Raw genomic sequence first — 26,272 nt, forward strand, 5'->3', positions numbered from 1 at the left:
ACATCAGCTCTTGTGTTAACACACACCCGAATGCTTCATTTCATTAGCAGCACCTGGGTGCTACTTCCAATTAATCCATTAATTCCAATGGAAGTCAAAAAGGTGTACTTTTTCAGAAAACTGCAGAGTCCTGTGTAAACGTTCTTTTTCACATGACCAAGTGGTACAGCCAAAACACAACGTGGTATTTAAATAACAAAAACACATAAACAAAAGAGAAATGGAGTTTGCTTGAACACAAGGAGAATACTAGCCTTCATTAGCTCTGGCAACAGTTACTAAGATTCACACTGCTCAGTCAAACTTCATGCCACTCAGGTGTTGATTAGTGCCACTGAATTTTAATTTGAGAAATATTTTTAAGGGGATGGAAATGAATTTAACACATTTGCTACACATACTAGGTTTTAGTCAGTAATCCTAAATGCAACTTTTGTGTGGTTACAAGAAAGTGCCAAAGGCCATCTTTTGAACTGTAAAATCTAGTGTTTTATTCAGTAACGGCCCATCAAGTGATTTTCAGTGCTAGCAGTTTCTGCTGGTATCCCTTGTTTTCTGCATTTGCAAGATAACATCAGCAATTTAATACCGTGCAAGGAATAAAAAGGTTAGATTGCTGCATCCTCCGTAATTACTGAAACAATAACAATTTGAATGCTTTTGCTGACAAATAACTCCCAGCCAGTAGTAGAGGAGCAATCTCAACCAAGTTTTTATCCTTAAATTTATGAAATATCTAAAATAATGGCCTAATATTTAAGAGCCCTTAAATAAGTCAAATTACATTTTTTTGGTGCATTTTATGGTTTATTTTGCTCCATGCTTTATTACGTATTTCTGTTTTTTTAACTAAAAAGAAATTATCTGTTGCAGTATTATCTCACTGCAACAGATTTTAGGATGCAGATAAATTTGGTGGCACAGTCTACAAAAGGAAAGTATGTACCAGATCAAAACGCGTCTTGCAGAAGCCAAATCTGAACAATGACCTCATACTACAGGACCCTGCAGAACAGCAGGACATAGTTAAGAAGCACACAGCCACATGATGTCAACCTGCATAACATCTATCCACTTCACATTAGGGAGGAGCACTTATTATGAATGTGCAAGGTTACAGTACGAGGAGGAACTTGTCCCTACCCCCATGTTTTATTTAATGAGCCTGGGGTTGGCTTGATTTGATTTGCATGTGCTTATTACAGAATCACGCAGAAACATTGCTCATGCCCACACACTCCCCAATATAGTGACATTTTGATTCCATTTTTTGCTTGGCTTGCCTGTCAGTGTATGCGAGCAGAAGGACCGTGACTCAATTTTCCACTGAGGAGTCTTCCGCTGCTGCCATTTGTATGCACTTTCACATCAAGGGCGGAAGTTCTGCTGCTCAAAGTGCATGTGAGCATATGCGCGCGTGTGATCTGAGGTGTGTCGTTTGAAGCCGAGTGTGCGTGGAAGAGTTAGCTCTCTTGTGAGGGACAGCTCTGAAGAGAATAGTGCTGATGTGGTCCCTCTAACCGACAACAACCAAAGAATACCAAGTGAGGAGACGGCGGGATACGAACTACATGAAAAGGCCTAAAAATCTGCAGCCAGTTAGTGCAGGTCTTTGATAAAAGAAAAAGAAAGGGGGAGGAAAAAAAAAAAGGACGAAGACATAAAAATTCTCATGTCTCTTTCGTCTTTTAATCTGAAAATGACATGGATGCACATACCATACTTGGCAATTAACAACCCCCGGGGCAGAAACGTGTCTCAATTTTGATGATGTCAGTGCTTTGCAGTGAGGGACAGGTCAGCGCCAGCGCCACGGACATCAGAAGCCTGTAGCTCTGCGGCGAGATGTCAGCCCAGCTAGAGCCATCGCCGTGTGATGAGGCCTGGACAGCCGCGCACGGGGGCCAAATGTGACAAGGCAAGCAGAAACGGGGATGATTCAACCCTGCAGTAAGGACGGAGACAGGGAGGGAGAGCGAAATGCAAGGAGAGGGGGAGACGGTTGTGGGAGGATGGGTACACAGAGCACATGGCGAGGAAGACTAAAAGGGGATGAAAAAGAACAGGGGGAATGGGCGGCAGGAGAGATGATCATGATGGGGATTTTTTTTTAAAAATTGGGAGTTTATAATACACAGCACAAAAGAATTCACTTGGGGGGTGAAAGGAGGAATGTATTAACAGAACAGTGTTGAGTGAATGAAGCACGTTAATGAAAAGGGGTGCTGCTGAGCATGGAGAGCAAATGGGAATACATCTTTTGAATAGCTGAGGCTTGTAGCAATAATGAGAGAAAGGTGTGATGATGGGAACCAAATTAAAGGATTAACACGTGGCTTGAATCAAGGTTGATAAATGGAGACCAGGAACAAGTCAAACACATGGCAGTATGACCAGAAGTTCCCCCAATGATGCTAAATGACCCTCCCCCCCACTCCCACATGTACCCACTGGTAAAGTACACACTATCCAACCTGCTCGGGCATAGCTGTGGCATACTGTAAGAAACAAACATGTGGTTCTCCTGCAGGACTCCCCCAGTGAATCTGAGCTGCTGTATGAATGTGAAACAGGGCATTGCAAAACAAGTGCGCACATCCTCTGCAGACTTTCACTGAATAATTTAATGATCTGTGTTTAAAAAAAAAAGAAGAAAGAAATAAAAAAATTCAAGTCAGTTTTTCCTGTTTTTGTGTTGCTGACATATCCAGCAAATTCAATCTTTGGACCATTTATAAAAGCTGTTTCATTTTCGCCTACAAGATAAATATAGTGAGTGCCTGGTGGGTCTTTCCCATGACTAAAGCTTCTGCACCAGGAACCTGCTAGTCATTCTTCCCATTTTCGCTGTGCAAATTTACATGATTCTCTATCTCTGTTTGTTTTTTGTTTTTTTACTTCCTTATTGCGAAAATGCAAATCTAGAATTTGACTGAAAAAAGGAAGAGTTAGCTTGAAATGCTGGTTGTTTACTACGCTTTTGTTTACAGAACACCAGGAAACAAGCAATTTTTAAAACCCTAAAGTTTTCGATTTGACCAGTCTAACTGCCAGATGCTGAATTGCATGATGGTCCTTATCCTGCCAGGTCCCTAGTGTGATGTCCAACTTTAGACAACGTCCCAGCTTGATTCTCCAGAGACTTTTCCCAGACTTCATGTGCTAAAAAGGCCAAAAAGACACCACACCTGTTTCAAGTAATTCAAGATGAGACTAAGTAATTATAACTATAAAAAATAAATAGAAAAGAGACTGACAAAATGACTGGTGAGGCATCAGTGGTGATAGGGATGCTACACCTGTCTGCTGTGATGATGAGATAGCTAAGAGCTAAAGCAAAGCCATTAATTTACTGGTCGATCTACGTTCCAACCCTCACCTATGACCACATTAGATTGTAGACCAGCAGAAATGAGCTTCTTCCAAAAGCTCTCCCTACGAGAAAGGAAGAAAAGCTCAATCAGGATAACAAAACATCAAGTTGAAGTTGAAGTGGTTTAGCCATCTGACCAGGAAACCTCCGGCTAAGTTACGCGTTTCTGGGCTTGCCCCACCACAAGGTTGTGTAATGACATAATGATGCTCTTGTATTGTCTTGTGTTTTGAATCCAGCACATCTCTCTACTTTACAGCAGTGTTTTCACCCAAACTGCTTAAGCAAAATAATGGAGAGTCATAACAAAGTTTATGTATCCTTCCTCATGTGGAAATATCTTTAATGGTAAGCAGCAGCAGCAATTTTTTTTTACTTTGGTGGAGGCTGCAGCCAACAGGGACTGCCAGTGGCTTTTGTGAGATGGGGTCAAAAACACCCTCTAGTGTGGGTCTAACTCTAGCAGATGGCGCAAGCCCCACCCACACCCACCCCATTTATTTATCTATTTGGTTTTCAGTTGGATTAAAATTAAACGCACAAAGGAAATGGCCCTAAGTAAATAGTGGCCACAGTAATCAAAGTTATCAAATCAAAATGACATTATCCCTATCCACAGTCATTCGTTTACATATATAAACTTTAAAGGTTTTCTGGCTCGTGGCTTTCTCAGAATTAAGCTTTTCAACAGAAACAAAGTGTTTTGTAGCTTTGACCTTTTCAGTATATTTCACTTTGCAATTCACTTTGGAAGTAAGTGCCAGAAATCCCTAAACTGTAATTGCTACAAGATTGTGTGCAAAACATTTTTCTCTTCATTTGCAATTTTGTACTTTGCTAAAGGGAGCAGGGGCTGGAAGGACACGGGGAGTGTCATGTGAGCAGAAGGCGTGGAGCCGACTCCAATGGCCATCTGGAAAGTTGGTGGGAGCTCAGGATCTGACAGGGAGCGCAGACTGTCACCTCATATCCACACCTGAGCTCATGCCAGTGTCTGCCTTCATGTGTGCGGAAAGAGAGAAAGAGACGGATCGAGTACAAGCAACGTTACAGTTATCAGGAGGCCATGATGAGTTTGTGTGACTCTACATATCTGTCAGCAACCCGTGTTTATATAACGGGCCGTGAGAAATAAAGGAAGCGCAGGGGGACAGATGGAGAGAAAATGAGATATTGTAAGTGTGTCAGAGCATATTGACAGGGGCATCCCTTAACAGAACTGCTGGTCCTTTGATATTAATCACATGACCTGAGCCTTTTGCATTCACATGCCACAGAAAATTATGAAGAGGCTGACAAATATGATGAAAGACATGAAATGAAAATATTAATGTAGCAGGAGACAGAAAAATCCACAGCGAGAAACAAACAAACCAAAAAAAAAGCAACGTTTTTAAACTCATGGCCACGGAATTAAATGAAATCAATGCTTTACGGAAAAAGGGAAGTGAACAGAAAACCAGCTACAATCCTTCACCACCTTTATTCTAGGGCAGTGGCCCCTCTCAGGCAGAGCCAACTGCCTCTAAAGCCAGTGGTAAACCTACTGTAAAATTAATTTCAGTGCTTTCTCAAAGACACAAAGAGACATTTTAAGGCTAGAGAAAGAAAACAAAGCTCCGTGGTGGCACTGGAGTTCAGTGTGGACGGGCAGGAAGACTGCCTGGAGCAAGTCCTTTGCAAACAAGTCTTCACTAAACGACTGCTGACTGTGTAATCCTGATGGGGCATCTCAGATTTACTCAAATTTCACATTAGCAGTTATTTATTAACTTATTTGCATTTATCCTTTATTTGACTGACTTAGAAACATTAATTACACCTTCATTTAACTGGTTGTCTCTAAGGTTAAGATGCAGCTCTATAAAAAGAGGAGCTGTTATGCTTTTTCTTTCTTTATTTGTTTACAACTCTTGGCTTTATACGATGTGCATGAGCAGAGACTGAACGTACAGGAGCACCACCTACCCATTACTTAAATCTTCTGGTTGCAAAGGAAAGCCAATCAGCCTTAATGGGAGCAGGAAGGAAGCTGAAACAGCTTTGTCCAGGAAGTGGATTAACTGAGGGGCTGCACAAAGACCCTGCATGAGGTAAATAAGGATTACTTTTAAACCGCAAAGCTACTCTTACAGGGCCCAGGAATAAAGTTTTGAACATAATAGGTCCCGTTTGCAGAGAGGCTTACAGCTCCAGCGTTTTCATCGTCTTTCCAGCATCCAGTAGTCAGCTTTTTCAAAGCGTATCATTTACGGCATTAGCTTGATAAAAGGGTATCCTCACCTTTTCAGCATCCCCTCATATAGTGATTCATTCCGCTGTTCTTTTACCCAACTGTGTTTTAACTGTGTGCCTGACTTGACCTGTTTCCATTAGTGTAGTAGAGCTGGAAAAAGATGTTCCTAAACAATGAAATATCTCATAGCTCCAGTTTAGAGCCTTTAGTTTATTTGTTCTTTTTTTATTTGGACAGACTTACATTCCAAAACTCAAAGATTTAAACTGAAAGCTTACAAAACTGTTATTTTAATTCTTATTCAGCTTAATCAGTTGACGATTTAAACCTCTCTTTTTCCAGTTTCCCAGAGTTATGTTGACCAATGCTTTAGACCGCACATGAACAAGCAATGCAAAGCTGCATGCTGTGAGTGTACACAAATTTGCCCGCTGTGCACTGGTCCCCTGCTTCTCCTTCTGGCAAGTTTGACTGATGCCATTACACCACTGCCTTAAGCCTGGTTAGAGCAGGTCTGACACAGTCTGGGTCTAGTGCTTCTTGCAGTGTAGCCACCATAGTAGGTCAATGCACAAACTAACACAATCATGGACGAAAAAAAAAAAAAAAACACTAGTATGCATACAAAACATCCACACTGTGGCCCCCTTGGCTATATACGTCCTCTTTCTCTGCCTCCAATATAATATATGTTGTTTGTTTGCTGGATCTGTGCTAGCCAGCAGCATTACCCTGATGCAGCCAAGCGTAGACTGCACTGGACACACACTATGTCAACGGCAGTAAGCAAACAGAGCACTGCACTGCCAGAGATGTGGAGCAACAAATCTATACCTTTCACAGAATGGGAGGCTGCGGATGGAGGGGGGTGGGGGTAGAGGGTATCCAGCTACAGTATATGATAGAATTTGATAAACAGCAAGGGTCGGGAGGTAGGTCAGCACACCATTTAGTTATTCTGACAATTTTGATCCATTGTGCGCTGGGATGAAGCACTGGGTGTCGCCTGAGATGAGAAGGCTTTAAAAAAAAAAAAAAAAAAGTAAAAAGAAAGAGCTGGCAGGAAGTATAAAACAAACAGAGACAGTCTTTTACTGCAGGAGATGAGAGGAGATAAAGCACATCAGAGGGAGCGTTTGCTTTATCAGAATGCAAAAAGAAACCAGGAGGAGAAACACACTCCCTCTAGAGAGTTTGGAAGACGGAAAGGGCAACACGGAGGTGTAGAGCTGTGTTTAAAAAAGAAAATTAAAGAATAACACTTTTGACTTATTCTGAGATTTCAGCATTAGTAATGACAAGTGTGTGTGTGTGTGTGTATGTGTGGCTTATGTGGACTTTACTGTATGCAATAGTCTTCATCTCAGCGAGGGAGGTTTGGGACTCAGTAGGGGGGAACTAAGGCCTTTTCTTTAATTAACAGTTCAATTATCAGGCAGCTAATGGCTTTGTAAATATAATGGGTTAATAACTCCGCAAGCACGATCAATCATCTGATTTTCACTTTTTGAAGCAAGAGAAAGTTCTAAATTTGGAATGCACATGTGCAGTAGTACATTTTGTGTGTGTGTGTGTGTGTGTGTGTGTGTGTGTGTGTGTGTGTGTGTGTGTGTGTCTCTGCTGTTATAATAATGAAGAAAGTGGAGCAGCAGTCATTCCTCAGATGGGTTTTCCATTTGAGTTTAGGAAAAACTGAGCTAGTATCAGCTCTGCAAAGTTACTGCCGGCAGCTCGTTGACTGTAGGTTAACAGTCTCAAATGAAGAAGAAAATCTATACAGTGTAACGGGCAAAATGATTGTGTATGGGGGAAATATTTTAAACAGTCTTTATATCCTAAAGGTAAGTTGAATCAATTTCACTTCACAGTAACTGAATGTACAGTGGCTTCATTCTGATGTATTTAAAAATGTGGTGTGTGTGTTTGTGGGCATGAGCCCAATGAGGCAGAAAGGGTGCCAGTAGCCTTTGAGGAAGGAGCATGTGTCCAGCATCCACCACTGTTGTTCTGGGTCACAGATGTCACCTCCTCCAGCAGCCTACCTCATACCACTCGCCCTCCCCCACTGCTCAGCTCTATGTTGCAGGTGAACACAACGAGCCAGGAGTGTTAATCATTATTTAGATTATTTAGGAAAAAAATGGGTCAAAGAATGGTCGCAAAACTTCGTCAGATTTAATATGAGAAATGTTATGCAGAGCTACTGGCTATGTTATGTTGCCATGGTCTTGCCAAGTGAAAGTTAAACTGAATTAAACACTGTTGGCTCCTGGGTTTAAGAACCAGCTAATCAGAATGGGGGAAAGCTTGGCAAAGGGATAACACACTTAGATCGTTTCAGCCGCAGGAAACGTGTGAAACCAGCATCCCACAAAATAAAAAGGACAAAGAAGGGTGTGTGTGTGTGTGTGTGTGTGTGTGTGTGTGTGTGTGTGTGTGTGTGTGTGTGTGTGTGTGTGGCAAAAGCATATAGAGTCCTGCTAATCGTAAAAAGGAGCTTCCTTTTCATGGTGTGGTCATCTTTTTGAGAGGGCCTGAAATTATTTTTGCACGGCTCACCATTTGTTTGCTTGAGACGCTGAGAATGGTTTACCACAGGAATCCTCCATGGGGATTGTTGCGTGTACATCATTCTCTCCATCTCTCTCGCTCTCACTCATACGCACACATTAAATGTGTCCACCCACACATCGCTGACATTTCTTTTCGGAGTGTCTTTAAATTACCACGCGTATTAGTGAAGCACTGCAAAGACCTCTTTTTATTATTCTTCCTAATCTCGTGCGCTTACGAGGTCAGCGGCTGCCCCCGCTCCCCCATATGTCTTTCCTCTCCCCTTCACTCCTCCGCCTCTCTCCCAGCTCCCCTCTGCCAGCAGGCACAGACAAGTGGTTACACCCAATCTCCCATGGGAGCCCCTTCTGCAGTGCACCGGCAGATTAGGAAAGGACATCATAGCGTGCTCCTGTTACATGCCTGCCTCCTCTCCCTACACTTGCCACCAGCCGCCCACTTTCTCCCAGCTGTGACTCACTTCTCACAAATCCAGCCAGGCATTTCTGCATGCCATTTTGAATGTTATTTTAATGTTACATGGGTGTAATTTGAATTAGTTTGAATATTTTTTCACATTTGCAGGTTAGACTTTGGTGTCTGCTAGGTTACGACTTCCAACAAAGATTAAAACTGTCAGCGTGCTCGAGCAGGAATTGAAACAGCCATCGCCTCCAACAATTTTTGTAACATTCTGAAACAAACTGAGCATTTGAATAGCACGCTCCCTTCATGTAGACAGGCATTTAAAAAAAAAACAAACAAAAAAAAAAAACACTCTGGTGAGGTATCCAAAGATTTTAAAAGTACAAAGAGTTTTAAATTTAGTCTCTGTACCAACTTTTTTCGCACCTCTGAAAGGTCTAAACACTTTTAAATTGTTGGCAGGGCAAATATTAACTAGTTCGTTTGAAGCATATTGAACCACGTGCTTTCACACACAATTTATTTCTGGAGCGAGCAGAAGGAGGTGCATTTTAAGAATAATTGGTTAAGGAAACAATCGGTAGATAAGAGTTTTGTTTTTTTTTTTTTGAAAAATGGGTCAAAGGAAGACAGAGCATCAACTTGAGCAATGAGTTATTTGTGAGTGAGTTGGAGGTGCAGAGCAAGTGTAGGGGCAGGGCTGCCTGAAAGTTACAAGCATTGACACATCAGAAAAGAGATTAGGAAACTTTATTTAATGTGATATCAAATTGTATACAGTACTGTGCAAAAATCTTGCACTGGCCCTCATTTCTTAATACTTCTAATGAGGAGGATGACATGGGCCGTTTTTTCACTCATTTTCAATTCAGTCCATATACGTGACCATGTTCAAAAGAATGTTGCCCCCCCTTTTGTTCAGCCACTTAACACTAACTTAATAAACACTAAAGCACAGCAGCAAGGCGCCCAACTCAGGGGATAAAGATTAACTTAGCAAGAGAATTGATGATTTCTTTAGACACTTTGTTACTAGCAGTCTGTCGCAAAGAGCTGTTAGCTGAAAACTTGAAATGGTGTGCATTGTACCCTTTACAAAATTTGAGGTAGCAGGACAAAAAGAAGAAGTAGCATGCCTACATCACGTAAACAGTATTTGAAAGTCATTTCTTTAAGAACTACACCTGACACAGCACCACAGAGATGCATCTGGGCCTTGCGTTGATTCACCGCTGAACCTCCTGAGAAAGGAGGGTGCAGGGTAGATTTAAAGAAACTATTCTACAACTGGAATGAAAATCTGCGTCAATTGAGGGATGAATGTAAATTTAAATTTTTTTGTTCCAGTTGTTATCAAGGGGGAGGAGGAGGAGGCCCCGGGGCAGACCCAGGACACGCTGGAGAGATTATATCTCTCGGCTGGCCTGGGAACGCCTTGGTATTCCCCCGGATAAGCTGGAGGAGGTGGCTGGGGAGAGGGAGGTCTGGGCCTCTTTGCTTAGGCTGCTGCCCCCGCGACCCGGCCTCGGATAAAGCGGATGAAGATGGATGGATGGAAGTTGTTATCAATATGTAGGGGAAGAGTCATGCGAAGCCTGGAAGAAAAAAGCTTGCCCAAGAATGTTTAGGCACCAATTCCATAGTAAAATATAAAAAAAAATGACAAGAGGCTCAATATTTTTGCACGTACTGTAGCTATAAACTGCATTGTTTCATCCTTTATCTTATCTGAAAACATATCGATTTATCTTCAAAACCTAAGACCCAAGAACAGCATTAAATCCATTTTGGACAAACAATACTCTACAAGCTGCTTGGACAAAGCTAGCGGTTGTGTTTTCCTTTCTCTTGCTATAAATAGATAATCTTAATAACTCACATCCTAGGAGAGCAGGGCAGGATGAAGCCTAGTTAATGGACCCGAGTACTTGAATAGATGATGGAGATTCACATTTTTCCTCCCAACTTTGAAATGGTCAAAAATGATTAGGTAAAAATCATTTCTGTAAGAAACATCCAAAGGCGCTGAGAGAGTTCAAATAACTATGAGCGCAATGTGAGGGCCTATGATTCTAATCCCAGTTAAGACAAGCCTGGCAGGTGAGCCGACACAAAGGAGCTTGGTCCAGTGTTAGAGGAATTAAAGCAAAAGCCTCTTCTCTGTTGTTATGCTAATCCACAAGACAATGATTATCTGCAGGGCAACGTTGCCACGGTGATAAACATGGCTCAAGAGTGCCTCAATTAGGGCGCCAATTGCCAGAGGAGAGCAAAAAGTGAGTAAGGCGGATGATGCTGCCATGAAGGAACAAGAGACAGAGTGCATGAGGTCTTTTGTTATTTCAGTCGAGTGGATGGGTCAGCTTTCGATTGATGGGGTAGCTTACAGATGAACTTTGACCTTTACAGCTTGACCTTCGTCGGGCTTGTCCCTGTTCACGCTGTAAAGACCTGCTCGTTCACTAGGACAAGTAGTTCAAGAGGGGATATGTAAATCACCTCTCGAATCAAGGACACAACTATAGGGTAACACTATGACTCTCGAGTACACGCTCTGTGCAGTGCAAGTGGAGTGGCGAAAAATAAAAGGGCGTCCGGGGTTGCGGCTCTCTTCATTCATCCGCCGTTCGGGTGGCTGCAACTGTTTTCAGTTTTATTTAAACATCAAAAGTTGGAGGACAACCATAACACTTGATTCATCTATGAAAATCCTTCATTTACTCCACAAATCAAAGTGAGGAGGCAAAGCCCTTGCTAGGTGTTGAAAAGCTCCTCACTGAGTTGATGTGCCAACTTCAATTCTTTGCTGTTGTAACAAGATCAAAGTAAAGTTTAAAAAAAAGACAGAAAGAAAATCAGGCTGGGAGAGGCTGTTTTCTGTTTCTGGAGCAGCTCGTCACTCAGCTTTTTCACAGATGCATATTTGAAAATCTGGTCATGTGGTTGGCATCACACGAGTGTCTCCTCGATCCTCGTCAAAACTAGCTCTGGGCCACCGACGTAGACAAACAGAATGCATCCCCACTGCTTCAGAATACCTCCATCCTGTCTATTTGGTCTTGTGCTCCACTTTCCTGCCGTTTCTATGAGGAATGTTTCAAGTTTTGCCTTTTTTGATCCAGTCGGTCACTTGCTCTCTTTTGTCTTCTCTCCCCATCTGTCCTATACAGATCCAACTGCATAATAGGCCTTGGACTGCTGTGTCATCTCACTGAGTCCCCATTAGGGGCTCTTATATCTGACTGGCACGTTGTTATTACTCTCCCAGACCACAGCTAAAACTGAGAAATGGGTCTGCCAAGCAGGCCCTTTAAAGTCCACTGCACTGATAGCTCTGGCACTGAGGAGCAGTGGGGTTGTGGTGGGGATGGTACAGCGACAGCACATAAAGATGGGAAGAGTAGGAGGTGAGGCTATATGATGCAACACCTCTAGGGCAACATGACAAGAATGTCAGATGCAAATGGTCTCATGCTGGTTTACTAAGGGGCTTTGCCATAGGTGAATGCCAGTGCTGCCACTCTCACAAACACAGAGGAGAACTCAGTGGCATCAACGATCTTGCAGAGACAGCAAGATACAAAATTTAAAAGAAAAGTGCTGATGTGGGAAAGCAAAGGTGGCCTATGAACCTGACTCAGAGCTAAAGCACAGGTGCTGGATCTGGAGAATAGGTCCCGCAGGATTCACAGTCTTTCCCGGGTAAACAAACAGAGCAAGATGTTACAGCTGCAGTGTTTTTTTGTTGGGAGTTTTTTCTTTCTTTCTTTCTTTTTTTGAGAAATAACATCCTCCTCTCCAACAAGAACTAAAAAAATAAATAAATCAGAAATTAAAGCAAGTAGGAACCAAAGCTGGGACAAAGATACATGATGAGAGAGAAAATGAAAATGTTTGCTTTGTTCCTCTTTTCTTTCCAGCTATCAGAAATAAAATGAGCTTCCAACACACTTCTCCACATCAAAACCTTTAGTCTCAGGCTGGTTTCTTCCTCCAAGCAAACTGCTAATATATAGAAGTCTGGTTGATGTTACAGAAACACCAGAGAACACTTAACCTTGCACTGTAGCAGCCACTAGTTCAAGTTGTACCCGAGTAACAGAAAAGAAAGTGCGCTCTGCTGCAGCAGACTTCTACACTACGCTCAACAACAAATAACACAGGAAGATGTTTGTTCCTAAAACATTATTTTGTGAAGCAACTGTGAAGACGTAACCTTACAGGAAAGATGTCAGTACATGCAAAAAAAAGACGCATGTAAACCCCTCAGACACTGCTTTGTACCAAAAGTACAGCTTGATTCATTTGTACAGTTGCGGTTACCGTTTGCAAAAGAACATCTTTTTCACTTCTCCAATTATATATTTTAAGAGTGATGTGGAACTGAGAAAAAGAAAAAAAATCAATTTGCTCCTATTTGATGGATGGACAACTTGATGTAAATGATGTCTTGGGAATAAACACACACACTCATTTTTTGTACTGCAACCCACAAACAACTGGCATCTGCACTATACTTGGACTGGAAATTCATCCTGACACTGCTCTAATGCAAAGCCTGCAACATGAGCATTACAAATTAATTTTATAACTCAATCAATAAATGAAAGATTGGAAGTGAGACTTCTCTGGCACACAGTACTCCTTAATACCCAGAAATACCATTAACCAGCATGAGACTGGACATCAAGGAGGTCCCATGAGACACATTTCAACTATATACCAAAAGCAAAAGCTCCTGGAAATGTTTCAAGTTACATCTATTAAGCTAACTAATAAAACCTTGAATCCATTCTGCAAATGCATCGCAACTGCAGTATGCGTCAAACGCGCTGTTGTCCCCATTTTGCAGTGTTGCTCTCTTTTGTCTTTGGGCGAGCACGCTGCACAGGTATAATCATCGTGAGGAACACGCTGTAATCTCTTCTGAGAGACCCCAGTTTGCGGAATGAGCAAACATTTCTCTTTATCTGGAAAATTAACCCAAAAAAAACTTCTGTCCACCACAATCAATACTGAGTTACTGTCTTTGAGGAACACCAGGACTGCAGTGCTTTAGGATAATTTGCTGACATCTTGCAGTCCTTCCAAAGATCAGATTTATGAGAGTAGCAGACAGACAAAATTAAAGAGAAAAAAAACGGACAGCACACCGATCTGGGCTGTGTTTGTTGATGTGATGTTATCTACCAGATACATAGTTGTGGAGGATGAGCAGACAGTGTTTGAATTCCAACAAATTCAATCTAGCTGTGTTTAAAATTTTAATAAAATTTGCACTTTGTACAAGTTTAAATCCAAGGAAACAACAATGCCGCTCGTTTGAACGTAAAAGCAGAAAGACGCTTCCAAGATGGGCTTTATACATAGAAACTGAACTAGGAGACGGCTGCTTATATCCACTTCAATTTGAATCTGTTAGACAGACCTTAATATGTTAGGTTTAAGGACTTAATTGGTTAAAGTATGTTAATGATTACAGATGAACGCACCTTTTGCTGTTCTCTAGTTAAGATTCAAGTCCTTCTTTGTTTAAAAAAAGAAAAATGCCATCTGACTTTTGGCTGGTGTCTTCAATTAAATCCACTAAAGGAAAGCACTAAAAGAGAGCTTTGAGAAAACAACAAAAAAAATATATTTTATAAGATGCTCTAACAGCACTGAAAACCATCAATATGTGATGAACAATGCATTCCAGGAGTTATTCTGTGATTTTTATAATTACTATTTTGTTGTGCCCACTTTCCTTCAGCTTTCCACATCTAATTCTACTTCAGTTAGCGATTTCCTATATTTCCCAGAGTGCTTTTCAACAACCCCCAGTAAAAAGGCTCGACAAGCTCAATGGAGCAAGCTGTTTTATTCAGCTTAGGGAAACAGACAGTTCATATTTAGGAGGGAAACAGAGTGGGCATATCTGAGCTTTTAGGATCTTTTTTGGTGTATCGGTTCGTCAGTATGGGATGACTATATCATCACTAGTTTGAAAAATACAGACTAACGATCGTAATATAGAAATGCCCCACCTAAAAATTACAATCAGCTCTAAACTAACCAATATTACTCAGAAAACACCAAATATCTTTTAACTGCATTGTATGCAGGTCTCTTGAAGCTGGTTAAAATAAATAAATAAATAAATAAATCTGTGAGTCATCATTTACGGTACAGAGAAAGTGCAATCTAATATTTTCTTTTTTACGGTGAATGCTTGGGTCCGCAATGCCTGAATGCAAATTTTGCTGTATATTCACAGTGTGACTGCTGTCTGATTGCTACCCTGCTGTCTTCCAGAGCGCCATGCTGTGCCAGGTGACAAGCCTCCTACAACGGAAATCCAATCAGGCCAATCCTCTACGATCCCACTCAATCCTCTCAGCCGCCGCCCTACACCGACAACCATCAGTAACACACGCAGCAAATGTCACACACACTCATAGTGAACTCTGTGACAAATATAGAGATGGACAGATTCACATTAACCACCTCTTGTGAACTTGGCACACACATTGGGGGGCTCGGTGCTAAACACGGCATCTCTTCAAGCTACAATGGCCACACAGTGTGGCTGACCCTGCATTCTGACCTCTCAATGGAGGTTACAGAGATGAATTTCTCCCTTAAGGATCAATAGTGCGACTGCAAAAATCCCCAAACACTCTCCCCATCAAGGCAAATAAACCCTTCAGGAAGCAGAACTGGCAACAGTGACACAAATAGGCCCCCTGCCTGGGAGAACGATAATGCACGCCTTTCATCACAGTCCAGGTCCCACTTTCACAGGAGCCTGGGGTTGAACCCTCTCCGGACCTGCATAGAGGTCACATGCAGGCCATCCAATACTGGCTAGTACCATTGGATACCACTGGCTAAATGTAGGACATTCAGCAGTCCTTGTGTGCTGCTGGGAATTTTCGTTTGATGCTGAAAACAGAATAATATCCACAACCCCCGTGCACGCCTGTCACACAACCTTTTTACCCAAGTGTGGGAAATGCACCCATTCTGTCAGATGAGCTCATAGTCGTGTTCTTTTCTACCCTGTGTGTGTGTGTGCACGCGCGTGTGTGTGTGTGTGTGTGTGTGTTGTGGAGGGCCTGTGCATTCTGTGTTCGAATGAATGCGAATTATTGTCACTGTGATCCTAATGTCCAGCATCTGGCTCTCTGACTCTGTTTTTTTAAAGCAGGGGTGAGGTGGGCAATCTGAGCATTTGTGCTTCAAGCTACACAGCTGCCCCAGTTACTGAGACTCTCTTCCCTCCTAATTTTCCATCCATACCCATCTGCCTCTTCTTTACTCCAAAATATCTGTCCCGTTCAGCCTTGGATGACACTAGTGACGACTTGTACTTTCTGGAATCTCCTGTGCTCAAAACATTCCTTAGAGTCTGTTAATTTTAGATCTTGTTTTAACTTAGACAGTGTAGGGTCCATAAAAACAACACAGCACAGTAAACTTGTCAGATGGCAAAGAATTTTTAGCATCTCTGAATCCCTCCAGCCCTCCATGCCTGTGCTGATCCTGGCCTGAGCTGTGGACTCAGAGGGGTTAACAAGGCTGTTTGATGGGCCATGGGCACTGAGCATCAGGGGTTTTGTGGGTAGATGGGTGGTTTCAGCTGTCTGTGTCCCACAGTGAATCCCTGAGCAACTTGTGATGAGCTAAAAATTCCCACTGTGTCTCATACCCATATGAATTCAGTTCCACAAGCAGAAAAGGCACCGCTTGCATTCTACTTGTCTTCGTGTGATGCTTACACAAAGATACAAAACTAGAATACATACATATATTACATAGAAAGACATAAATTAATGCAAAGGCACGTGGGAGAGTGTGCAGCAAGGGGGACTTAAGTGCCTCCTACTGAAAAGCAGAAGAAACAGGGGAAGGAGGAAATTTAAAAGCTGCAAGTGGATGGGTACATGCCTATTTATGGATGGCTCCAATGAGCCGAGAAGAAATGTCGTAAGACCCACTTCCCACCTCAGACTGCTGCAGCAATAACTCCCCAAGAAAAAGCAAAAGCAAGCCTACACAAGGGAGTGTGCACGCACAAGTACACATTCTCAGTGATGCGGGTGAACTGCAGGCTGGGCAGCCTCCCTGCAGGGCCAAACAGAGAGGGGGCAGCATACTCTTCTAGGGGGAGCCCTGGTCCGAATGTCTGACTGGTCACAACAAAAGTAACAGGAACAGGGTACACTCAGAGCTATCCCTCAACCCCAGTGCATGTTCTAACATCCTCCAACCCCACCCGAGATAGATGTAGCAAAGACATGTGATCCATCTCCACTCCCTACACAAATCAAATCTGATGGCACATGGCTATCGGCTCAAGCTCCTATTGCGCCTGTCTGACTGAATTCCTATTCCAAACTTCTTCTTCTATCCTGTCCTTAGATATTCAAGCGAGTAAAGATGGGAAGACAAACAACAAGACATTTAGACAGGCAGACAGCAGGGCAGGCCTTCCAGGGCCCTTTTTCTTCTTCTGCTGGCGGAGAATGCTATCAGCCTGGATCAGGCTAGCCTACTCAAGCTGAGCTTCAGCAACCTCACGGGCCAGCCCGCTTTTCACCATGGAAACCTGCCCTATACTCGCCTTGTGATTGGCTCATGCAATCATTAGACAGTCACTCTGTCTTACAATACGGATAATAATGGCCCTCCAGCAGGATGACAGCAGGAGAAGAGTGATGCAGAAAGGTCTTTTTCCTACCGATTTTGCCCTTTAGAAATGCTGCATTCTGCAGGTGCACAAAAAGTACAATACCTGAATGCTGCTCAGCTCGTTTCTTCTACAGATCCTAGCCAAACCCACAAAACACAGTCCCAACAAACTCATTAACATCTTAATATGTTAGTGATTATTTTCTCATCTCCATAAGGACGTTTTCAAATCCTAGAGGGCAAAAGAGAGATAAAACAAACCCCAAACAACCCCTCTAATATGAAAAATGCCAGCCAAATGCCAGCACTGGTCATACAGCAATTGCTCACTGAACCGCATTCATGAACCAGCTATTCTTTATCTCTTCTATCTTTACAGACCGAGCTCCTGATAATACGGCTCAAAAATGGGTATGTGTCCATGTTTCCATACATAATCATTTCCGCCTTTTTCTTCCCAAAAGCAGGGACAACAAAAGCAAAAGCGTCTTTTCAATGGCCTCTGCTCTATTTACAGTACATTGTCTGGAATTCGAATACCCAGCACAGAGATTAACAATACCAACAAATCAATGCTTGCGGATGAGCCTCTTTTGGTAACATTGTTACTGCATCTCCCTACAAGCACTGCCATGTCTTGCATAGCCTCTTCACTTCAGTTGTTCTTTGTGTTTATAGCATTAAGCCCCAAAACTGGGAGCATGTCTTCAAAATGTGCTGTTTGTTTCCTCCACAGCACAATTCAGCCTTCTCATCCGTCTGACATTTTTAGAGAGGGGAAAAAGACAAAAAAAGGATATACCTGGGACAACAGGGGGAGAAAGGGGATGTATACACAGCACCCCGAAGCCAACATCAAGCATTATACACACACAAACTGTACACTAAGCCAAAACACTGTGATGCTTGAAATTAGAATGGCTTTTCATGCAAACAGAGGCGCTTGCTGTGCAGGTGACAGGCTGGTGCTGCAGAAAGAATTGAAATGAAAAACAAATCCTATTTTAAATAAAAACACCACTTGGCAGGGACTCGCTGCGCTAAGCCAAACAGAGGAACGGTGCTCGCCACGTGACAAACGTGCACACGTTAAATACACCTATTAAATGAGTCGCCGCCCATTTTTGCTCATCGCCCCGCATCCAACCTCTTTGCCAGAGCAACAGTAACATGTTTAATGAAGTCATTAGTCAAAAAAAATGAAGACAGACAGCGGCATGAGGCACTGAAGGTGGAAGCGCAAAGGGCAGAGACAGAGGCAGGGAAACAAAAGGGGAATGGGGGGGGAATGGATCAGCTGAAGTGTACTTCTCTGGAAAGCACATTCTCCTGCATTATAGATGCAGTATCATGCGTGCCAGCAGCTACATAGCTGCAAATGTAATATGTGTCTATTCTAATAAACCCAACAAACAGAAGGAACACAATCAGGGGTGGCATTTTACAAAAAAAAAGTTCAAACATGCCAAGTAAATTTTCAGGGTAACTGCATGTGAGCGTTATCACTACTGCTTGATCTAAGCGCTTCACCCAAATAAGACACCCGCGAATGAACTACTCTAATGAAATTATTAATACTTGGCTGGTATAAATGGGTCCACCCATGGCTATGCCCATTCATTCCTCAAATGGCAAAGCCCAGATCAAAGCAAATTGTTGCCAAAGCGTGAGTCACAGTTGCTTTTATGTAAAATAATTGCCCCCTGACAGTTTAAAGCAACTCAAATATAACCACGCGTCTATCTGAAGCAGCACAGTGGCTGCCACTGGAATCCAAGACCGAGCTCCCCTGCCGTGGCATAGACTGCTGTCCCAGCAATATATACAGCTGTTTACTTATTCATGAATGGATTAGGGCTACTAACTCAATCAATCTGCTTCCAGTTACCAAGGCTGACTTTATTAGATAACATTAATGATGAATTAGTTGTCCATAGGTGTTGCATTTCTCCCTTGTCAGCAAATATAATTCAAATGGGAGCACAAGGGATATGGGCAGCAAATGGATCAACACTCTGGGGATGATTGTGGCACTATACAACATTACAGACTAATAAATTATAGTCGGGCCATATGCCATTGAAGAAAGAAAAATCACTTGTGTGCTTCATGGAGATGAGATATGTCTTGTAATATCTGCTCCAGACATTAAGTGATATGAAATAATAAAGTCAAGCAAAAAAAAAGAAAAAAAAGAAAGAGAGCCATCCTTTACAAATCGATTTTTATGAAAAAGAAATAAGATACCGCACTTATAATCTGTCTTATGGAACACAATTAAACAAGAGCCTTTCACTATGCTTCTTTCTGACATGCTTTGATTTTAGCTAGAGCTCTGACATCATCGCAGTATTACAGCCATTCATATACCAAGAGCTTTTGCTGCCTAAGTTGTACATTTATCACGAGCTATTTGGTGGTCCTCACATCACTATGAAGGAATACATCTTCTAATGGGTGCTCCTGCTGGGAGCTGAACCTCAGGCCTTACCAGCCCTGACGGTCCAGATTCTTATCAGTGGAACTACACCACACACAAAACACATACTTCCTCCGTGCGTGTGGGCGATGCCGTGCACAGCATCGCCAGCTTTATCGGAACGTGCACGCGTGCGAGTGGAGATGGGGAGCAGAGCTCACCCCCTCTGACCTACCTGACGCGATGCAGCATGAACTTAACTGAGCAGTTTTTATTTCTCAAAAACCCCATATCAGAGGCCTCAGCAAACACTACCCATACCTCCAGATATCGAAAACAAACGCACGCCTGGCTCTGGTGATACAAAGCGATTCCAGATACTAGCAGTTGTGCACTGAGGCTTACACACAGGCAGTTGCTTTGTCTGGCCGCCACGCATAAATACAACACAGCAAAGGAAGGGAGGCAGACACTTGTCAAACACACACGCCGGTGTCATGTGTCTTTCTTAACACGTTGTGTGCGCGAGACTGGAGGTCAAAAGCATTGCATCCTTATTTAACGACACATAGAAAAGCGGCTAGCATATAGGCTACACATTTCTAGCACGGTTGATGTCAAAAATTAACCCGCTGCACGTTCATTCAGGTGATTATTGGGTCTTAAAAGGCGCTTTCACACTAACTACCCGGGTCCTGACGCGGTCACACTGTAAACCAATTTGTTCCGAGCACTTGCTCTTCTCAACGCGAACGAGCGGTAAAAAAAAAACAAAACAAAAAAATAAACCTGGGGGGGGGGGGTCGCAAGGCAGTTTGTGGGTATGTAAAGCAGCCAGGTGTCAACAAGAGAGAACCCCTGATGGAGAGTAAAAAGCGCGGATGTAACGGGACCTGAAATCGCTTCCTACCGTGACCGCTGTTTGATCTAACCAGCGACGCAGTCAACAGGCCGGGATGTAACGGGCTGAGCACTGCCTCTGCTGCTTCAACATTTCCGCCATGCGAGCAGCGTGATCCGCTACCTACCTTGACTTGATACGCCGGCTTCCAGAGGCACCCGACCCGAGCTGCGGAGGCTGGGTCCTGAAGCAGCAGACAGCCGAGACGTGTTGCTCCACAAAACTGAGTAGGACGGCTGCGGCGGAAACAGGAACTGAGGGGAGCTGGGGTCTGTGAATCCGGCAGTCGAGGCTGCTCTGTGGGGATCTGCTGAATGGCCGGTGTCAACAGAGATCGGAGAATGGGGAGGGGGATGAGACTCCACATCCGGTGAGATAATTTCAAAGTAAAGAATGCGCGCGCTTCAGGTGCAGTAGCTTAAAGTGGAGCTGGAGTTATATATACTTTAGGGTTGGAACTAAATATATTATTTATTCTTATTATGTATTTTTACTTAAAAATACAACAAATACATCATAAAACAAACATGTAAACAGATGCAAATTCATTGCACATTTCCAAACACCACAGTGTGTTCAACTGTGTTGTTTTAACCTGTGTTCAGTGTATTGTCTGGCCTGGCAAATAAAACAAAAGAAAAGTTATTTATTATTTCTGTTTTGGAAAGGACTAAGACATCTCAAATACCCCTACGGTTGCTGATTTTCTCAGGTTAGTTAATCCGAGTTATTTCGTTTTATTGTGAAACAGAAGAACCTTGTCTTGATGTCTTGACGCATGCTCAACCATCCAGGTAAGTAAATGATCTAAGACAGAAGAAGTCACCTGGATGAGTGACGAAACGTTTCTCCCATTGAAAACGCTACGTCCAGATGAACAGAATCAACCTGCTGGGTACAGAAGAACCTCATTTTGTCTTGTTTCTTCCTTATTTTGAATTGTGTTTCCTCTTTTTATAGTATATCCGGCGGTGATACAGAAGCACTTTACTGGCTCTGTGCCAGTGCGAAGTTCATTTGCAAACCATATTGTTTCATTTATTTTGAAGGCGCGTAGGTCTAATTTCCTGATTGCGCGTCGTTCTCAGTGATGCAGACTCTGATGGGAATCGTTGACTTGAAAGCGGCAGTGCGCACACCCGCGTTGGATTGGTGAATTGCATGGGAGCTCACAGACTGACAGACCCGGTGTCACCGGCCAATGGAGGGCACGACTCCCCCGTAAGCGTGGTACTCGACCTTGTGACTGGTACAGTGCAGAATAGAGACACCGTGCACAGTATTAGGTCATCAGCTCTCACTCGCCATCACTTATCTGTTACAGCCTCTTGCATTACTCTTGGCATATTCTCTGCCCTCATAATAACCGTATGTCTAAACTGAGCGATAAGACAAATAGCTTTAATATCCAACATTTCTGTCTTGCTTTACACAGTAAATGCAGTTGGGAGTATGTGTAGACAGAAGAAGGAAACTACCCCACATTTTTCCACCAGGTAAAGGGATGACAGGAATTCACATTAGAGTGAGTCATGTTTTTACGGTAGTTCGCTGACGCAGATTTTCCAAATTGTGTTATTAATATTTTACATCCATCTACCAAAATGAAAACTCGAAGAACTGCACAATACACAGGCAAGGACTTGCCTCTAAAGTATTTTACAGTCTGGGTAATGCTTTAAAAAAACATTTACGAAGTTTTAGCCACAACGTGTGTGTGTGTGTGTGTTGACCTTAAATACAAAAGATTGTGAGATATTAATAAACCCAAAGACGTTTTTATAAAGTGATTGAGGACTGTCACCTCACAGCAAAAGAGACCTGAGTTTGAAACCACTGACCTGTGCCCACATGTGCTCTCTCTGGGTACCTGAGCTTCCTCCCACAGTCCAGAGATAAGACTGTTAGGATAATAGTTGATTCTAAATCGGTTATTTCTCTGTGTTAGAGCCCCGTGATGGAGTGGTGACTTGTACCCTGTCTCTTATTCCGCAACAGCTAAAATATTCCCACCTTGACTCTGGTTAGGAAACTGGATGTATGTAATTTGCTACGTGGCTATGACCTAAATTTCATAAATAAAACGCTTCTTAAGGTTAGATGGCCACTGAGCAGTCAGAACATCTGTTGTTTTTGAGGGCCTACAACAGTACAACATAAAGGTGTAGCAAAGTGTCATGCACAGGATTTTTATGTAATGCAGCTCTGTGATGTTGTTGCAAAGCTCATTCATTTTACATTCGGTAACAGCATTCTTGAGTGGACTCTGCTTCTGCACAAGTCATCAGTCACCCGGCTGTAAACCACTCCTGCGAAGGTTGTGCATGATCACCCTCAGCTGTCCGTGCCAAGACCTATTTATTTATTAATTCACAGTCATGGTCACAGTATATTCATTTTTAATTGCAGCTTGCTAACGTTATGCACAGAGGATCATCAACTTGGAGCTGATGCAACAAAAAAACATACTGTCTGTCATAAATGTAAGTACGCCTTTGCTGTATCTCTCTAAATTAACCTCGCTTGGCTTGAAATAGTGCCAAGCAATAGCTGAAAAAAAAGAAAAAGGAAGTGTATGGATGCCCCTTAAAGACGTATTCCATCTGTACTATTCTCTATGAACTACTACACAGATGTTTTTCTACCCACTGGTTTCAGTTTCACTTGAGAAATAAGCCAGGAAATCAAATTCTTAATGCCCAGAGGCTTTTTGTTTTGTTGCTGCTTTTCCATCCATCTTTGAAAAATATCTGTCGTGCCTCTGAGAGGTCTCTCTCCTCCAGGAGCAAGCCCAGTCTTGCCCGTAAACCGTCACGTAGTGGCAGTCGAACGGGTTAAAGCACAAATACAACCCCCACCTACAAATTTGCTTGAGTGGTCTGAGTCATAAAGCTGATGCCACAGCGCCATCATGTGGTGCAAAGGCAACTTTTTAGTATTGTAGAGAAATGAGCAGATAAAGCAGGCATTTTCTTGCTACTGTAGGCAGTATTTTAATTAGAAAGGTGTGACTAAGAAGATGTTTCATTTTTGCTTCATCATCCAGGCTCAAAACTGGCACACAAACACACACACACACATGCACACTATATTTTTATGACTTCATAGGCTTCGGAATGACGACCAACCTAACCATAACTAGATGACTAATCCTAATCATTATCCACCCCAACTGAAGTTTACTATCACCCTTAACAAAATCTTCATACCTATACTGATGGATTCATTTCAATGAAGGCTTTTATTTATATATTTATTTGTTGTTATTGAAAAAGAGGAGAATGGTCACCACAATGATAACATTTGAATGCCCCATAACATACTATGAGTATATCAAAAACACGCACACACTCACCCTACCTCCAGCAACAGAGGGCTGTTGATGCCATATTCAGCACCGTTCTACAGGCCAAAGGCAGGTCGATCCCTCCTGACCTTTTTTTCTTCTTTCTTTCGGTGTGTGCTGACCTTATCAGATTGAGATACAGAGTTCCTATAGTAAAACACATGAGCTCTGATCACCTAAAGGTAAAACCTGAGTTTGAAGGCAGCAGTGGGAAATAAAGCACAAGTGCTGCCTTATGTTTACAACACATGAAATTAAAAGTTATTGGATTAAAAAAAAAAAAATCTTTATGCAGGCTTGGCACGCATCATTCTTCAGGCCATGAAATCCATCTGATACTACAAAACAGAAACAAAATGGAGCAGACTAATTAAAAGCTCATTAGAGTATCATTAGAATATCATTATCATATGAATTTGTAACACTTTGGAAGAGAAGCACTGCTGTGACACTTTCCAAAATGTATTCGGTGCAACAAAACATTTTTATGAATGGGTGACATTTACAACATTTTAATGATGACATATTGGATATTTAATGGGTGTCCTGGTGGTGAACAGTCAAAGAGCTCATATTCATGACATGAATAGAAAACACCTGCTTCACTTCTGTCTGGAGAGCTTTGTTTTTGATGAGGGCATTGGGGATGGTAACACCCTCTTTCCCCCAAGTGACATGATTAATGAAACAAGATATTGTGAGTGTAAACATCTACACAGTGCAATTCACGTGCAGAGAGTTGGGAATTGTTCCAATGCAGAACACTTGGAGTAATAGCATCAGATATAATATATTAGAAAATATATTATGACTTCCATTCCTTGGATTTAGAAAATGATCCCACCTGGGTTTATATCACATGGGAAACTTGGAAATAAAAGTTGTTTTTAATGTTATTAATTTCAATAGTGTTCCTAAAGGCACTGGTAAAGAGGCACGGGATAATTTGAAACCCTGCCCTATAGAGTTACAGAGTTACATTACAACTAATAGACACTTGCAGTGCCTATAGATGATGACACTTCTGTATGTTACCGGCATCGCTAAACAATTGCAAAAGTGAGAGACTTCCCTTGTTTGGCTTTACTTAAAATAGCAACTAAGCTACTGAGTAACCTGCTGGTAAGTGAGCACTTACCAAATGTAAACATAGTAGGAAATGTTTAAGCTGACTGAGGCCTCTAAGGATCTAACACTGTACTGTATTTAAAACAAGAAGAATTTATTGTATAACAAAGGGTTGAGTTGCAGGAAATTACAAGTCAAAAGTTTTAATAATTGTAAATGGAGTGAAGTGAAAACTGATAAAACTCCTCCAGCATCAAATGTTGGCAGAGAATACATTTTCATCTCTAACAAAAACGTTATTATGACTTGTTTACCTGTGTGGAGTGTCTAGCCTGCTTTTAATGACGTCAACTTCATAGGAAGGTTTGCTGAAGATTGAGCTTAGGTGTCACGGAAATATCTGTGATATGTGTATTTATATTTAAAAATGGGGTAATCAGAGTACAGGAGCAACACATTTGAAATTTGAAAGAAGAAAAAGCACCTGTCCCAACTTAAAACAGAAGAAAATGAAAAAACGGACATCAGCATTAAAAAAAAACTAATAAAGATGTTGGGAATGGTGATCCTGGGCACACATAAAGAGTACAGATATGGATCTGGAGCTGATATTGATGATAGCTGTAATGCTGATTCTGTTAGAGACAGCAGTTCTTAAGATTCAAATTGCTTGCTCATTAAGATTGCATAACTTTTGCTCCCCTGAGTATTTTTATTTGCTGGGACATTCAGCCGAAGGACATAATTAATTAATACTGAAATACCTACTCAGTGCCCTGGAATAGTAAAGGATGGTAGTGGGGGCAAGGGCCCAAAACTCCAGTGTTAAGGTTAAAGGGAGAACCCCTTATATATTTCATGGGTGAATGATGGTTTAATGAGCATAATAACATTTGTTTTTCATAGGTGGGGAACTGATTGATTTAGATGAAAAAAAAAGAAGAAGCGTTTGTTTACATTTATGCAAACTGAGCAGATTCATACTGATTGATTCACTGATGTGTGCAGCGTGAGCCTCCGCCTGCTTTCATTTTCCACCGCTGCTAATTAGGCGCTGTATTGACACTCAGATGTTTATGAGTGCAGCTCTGCCTGCGTGTAACACACTAATGTTTTAACTCTTTTGGGACTGTATGAGGATGAAATGCTTATATTGTGTTTTGCTGGAACTTCTTGTCATTTGATTTATTGTAGAGAGAATGAAAATATTCCTTGTCTATTAAAAAAAGAAGAAGTCACATTTACGCTAAGAGCTTTGTCACAGCTTTCAGAGTGTT

At 42.1% G+C, this 26,272-nt stretch overlaps 1 protein-coding gene across 1 annotated transcript in view; it reads right to left on the minus strand.

Annotated features, from left to right (window-relative positions):
- Positions 1-20,940, minus strand: part of fut8b (fucosyltransferase 8b (alpha (1,6) fucosyltransferase)) — a 91,529-nt gene extending 70,589 nt beyond the window's left edge. Inside the window, exon 1 of the mRNA XM_082506314.1 lies at positions 20,709-20,940. The gene's annotated coding sequence lies outside the window, so the exon portion shown is untranslated. The remainder of the gene's footprint in view (positions 1-20,708) is intronic.
- Between the last annotated feature and the right edge of the window lie 5,332 nt (positions 20,941-26,272).

The sequence above is a fragment of the Aulonocara stuartgranti genome, assembly GCF_965226115.1.
Source record: "Aulonocara stuartgranti genome assembly, chromosome: 15".
Taxonomy (NCBI): domain Eukaryota; kingdom Metazoa; phylum Chordata; class Actinopteri; order Cichliformes; family Cichlidae; genus Aulonocara; species Aulonocara stuartgranti.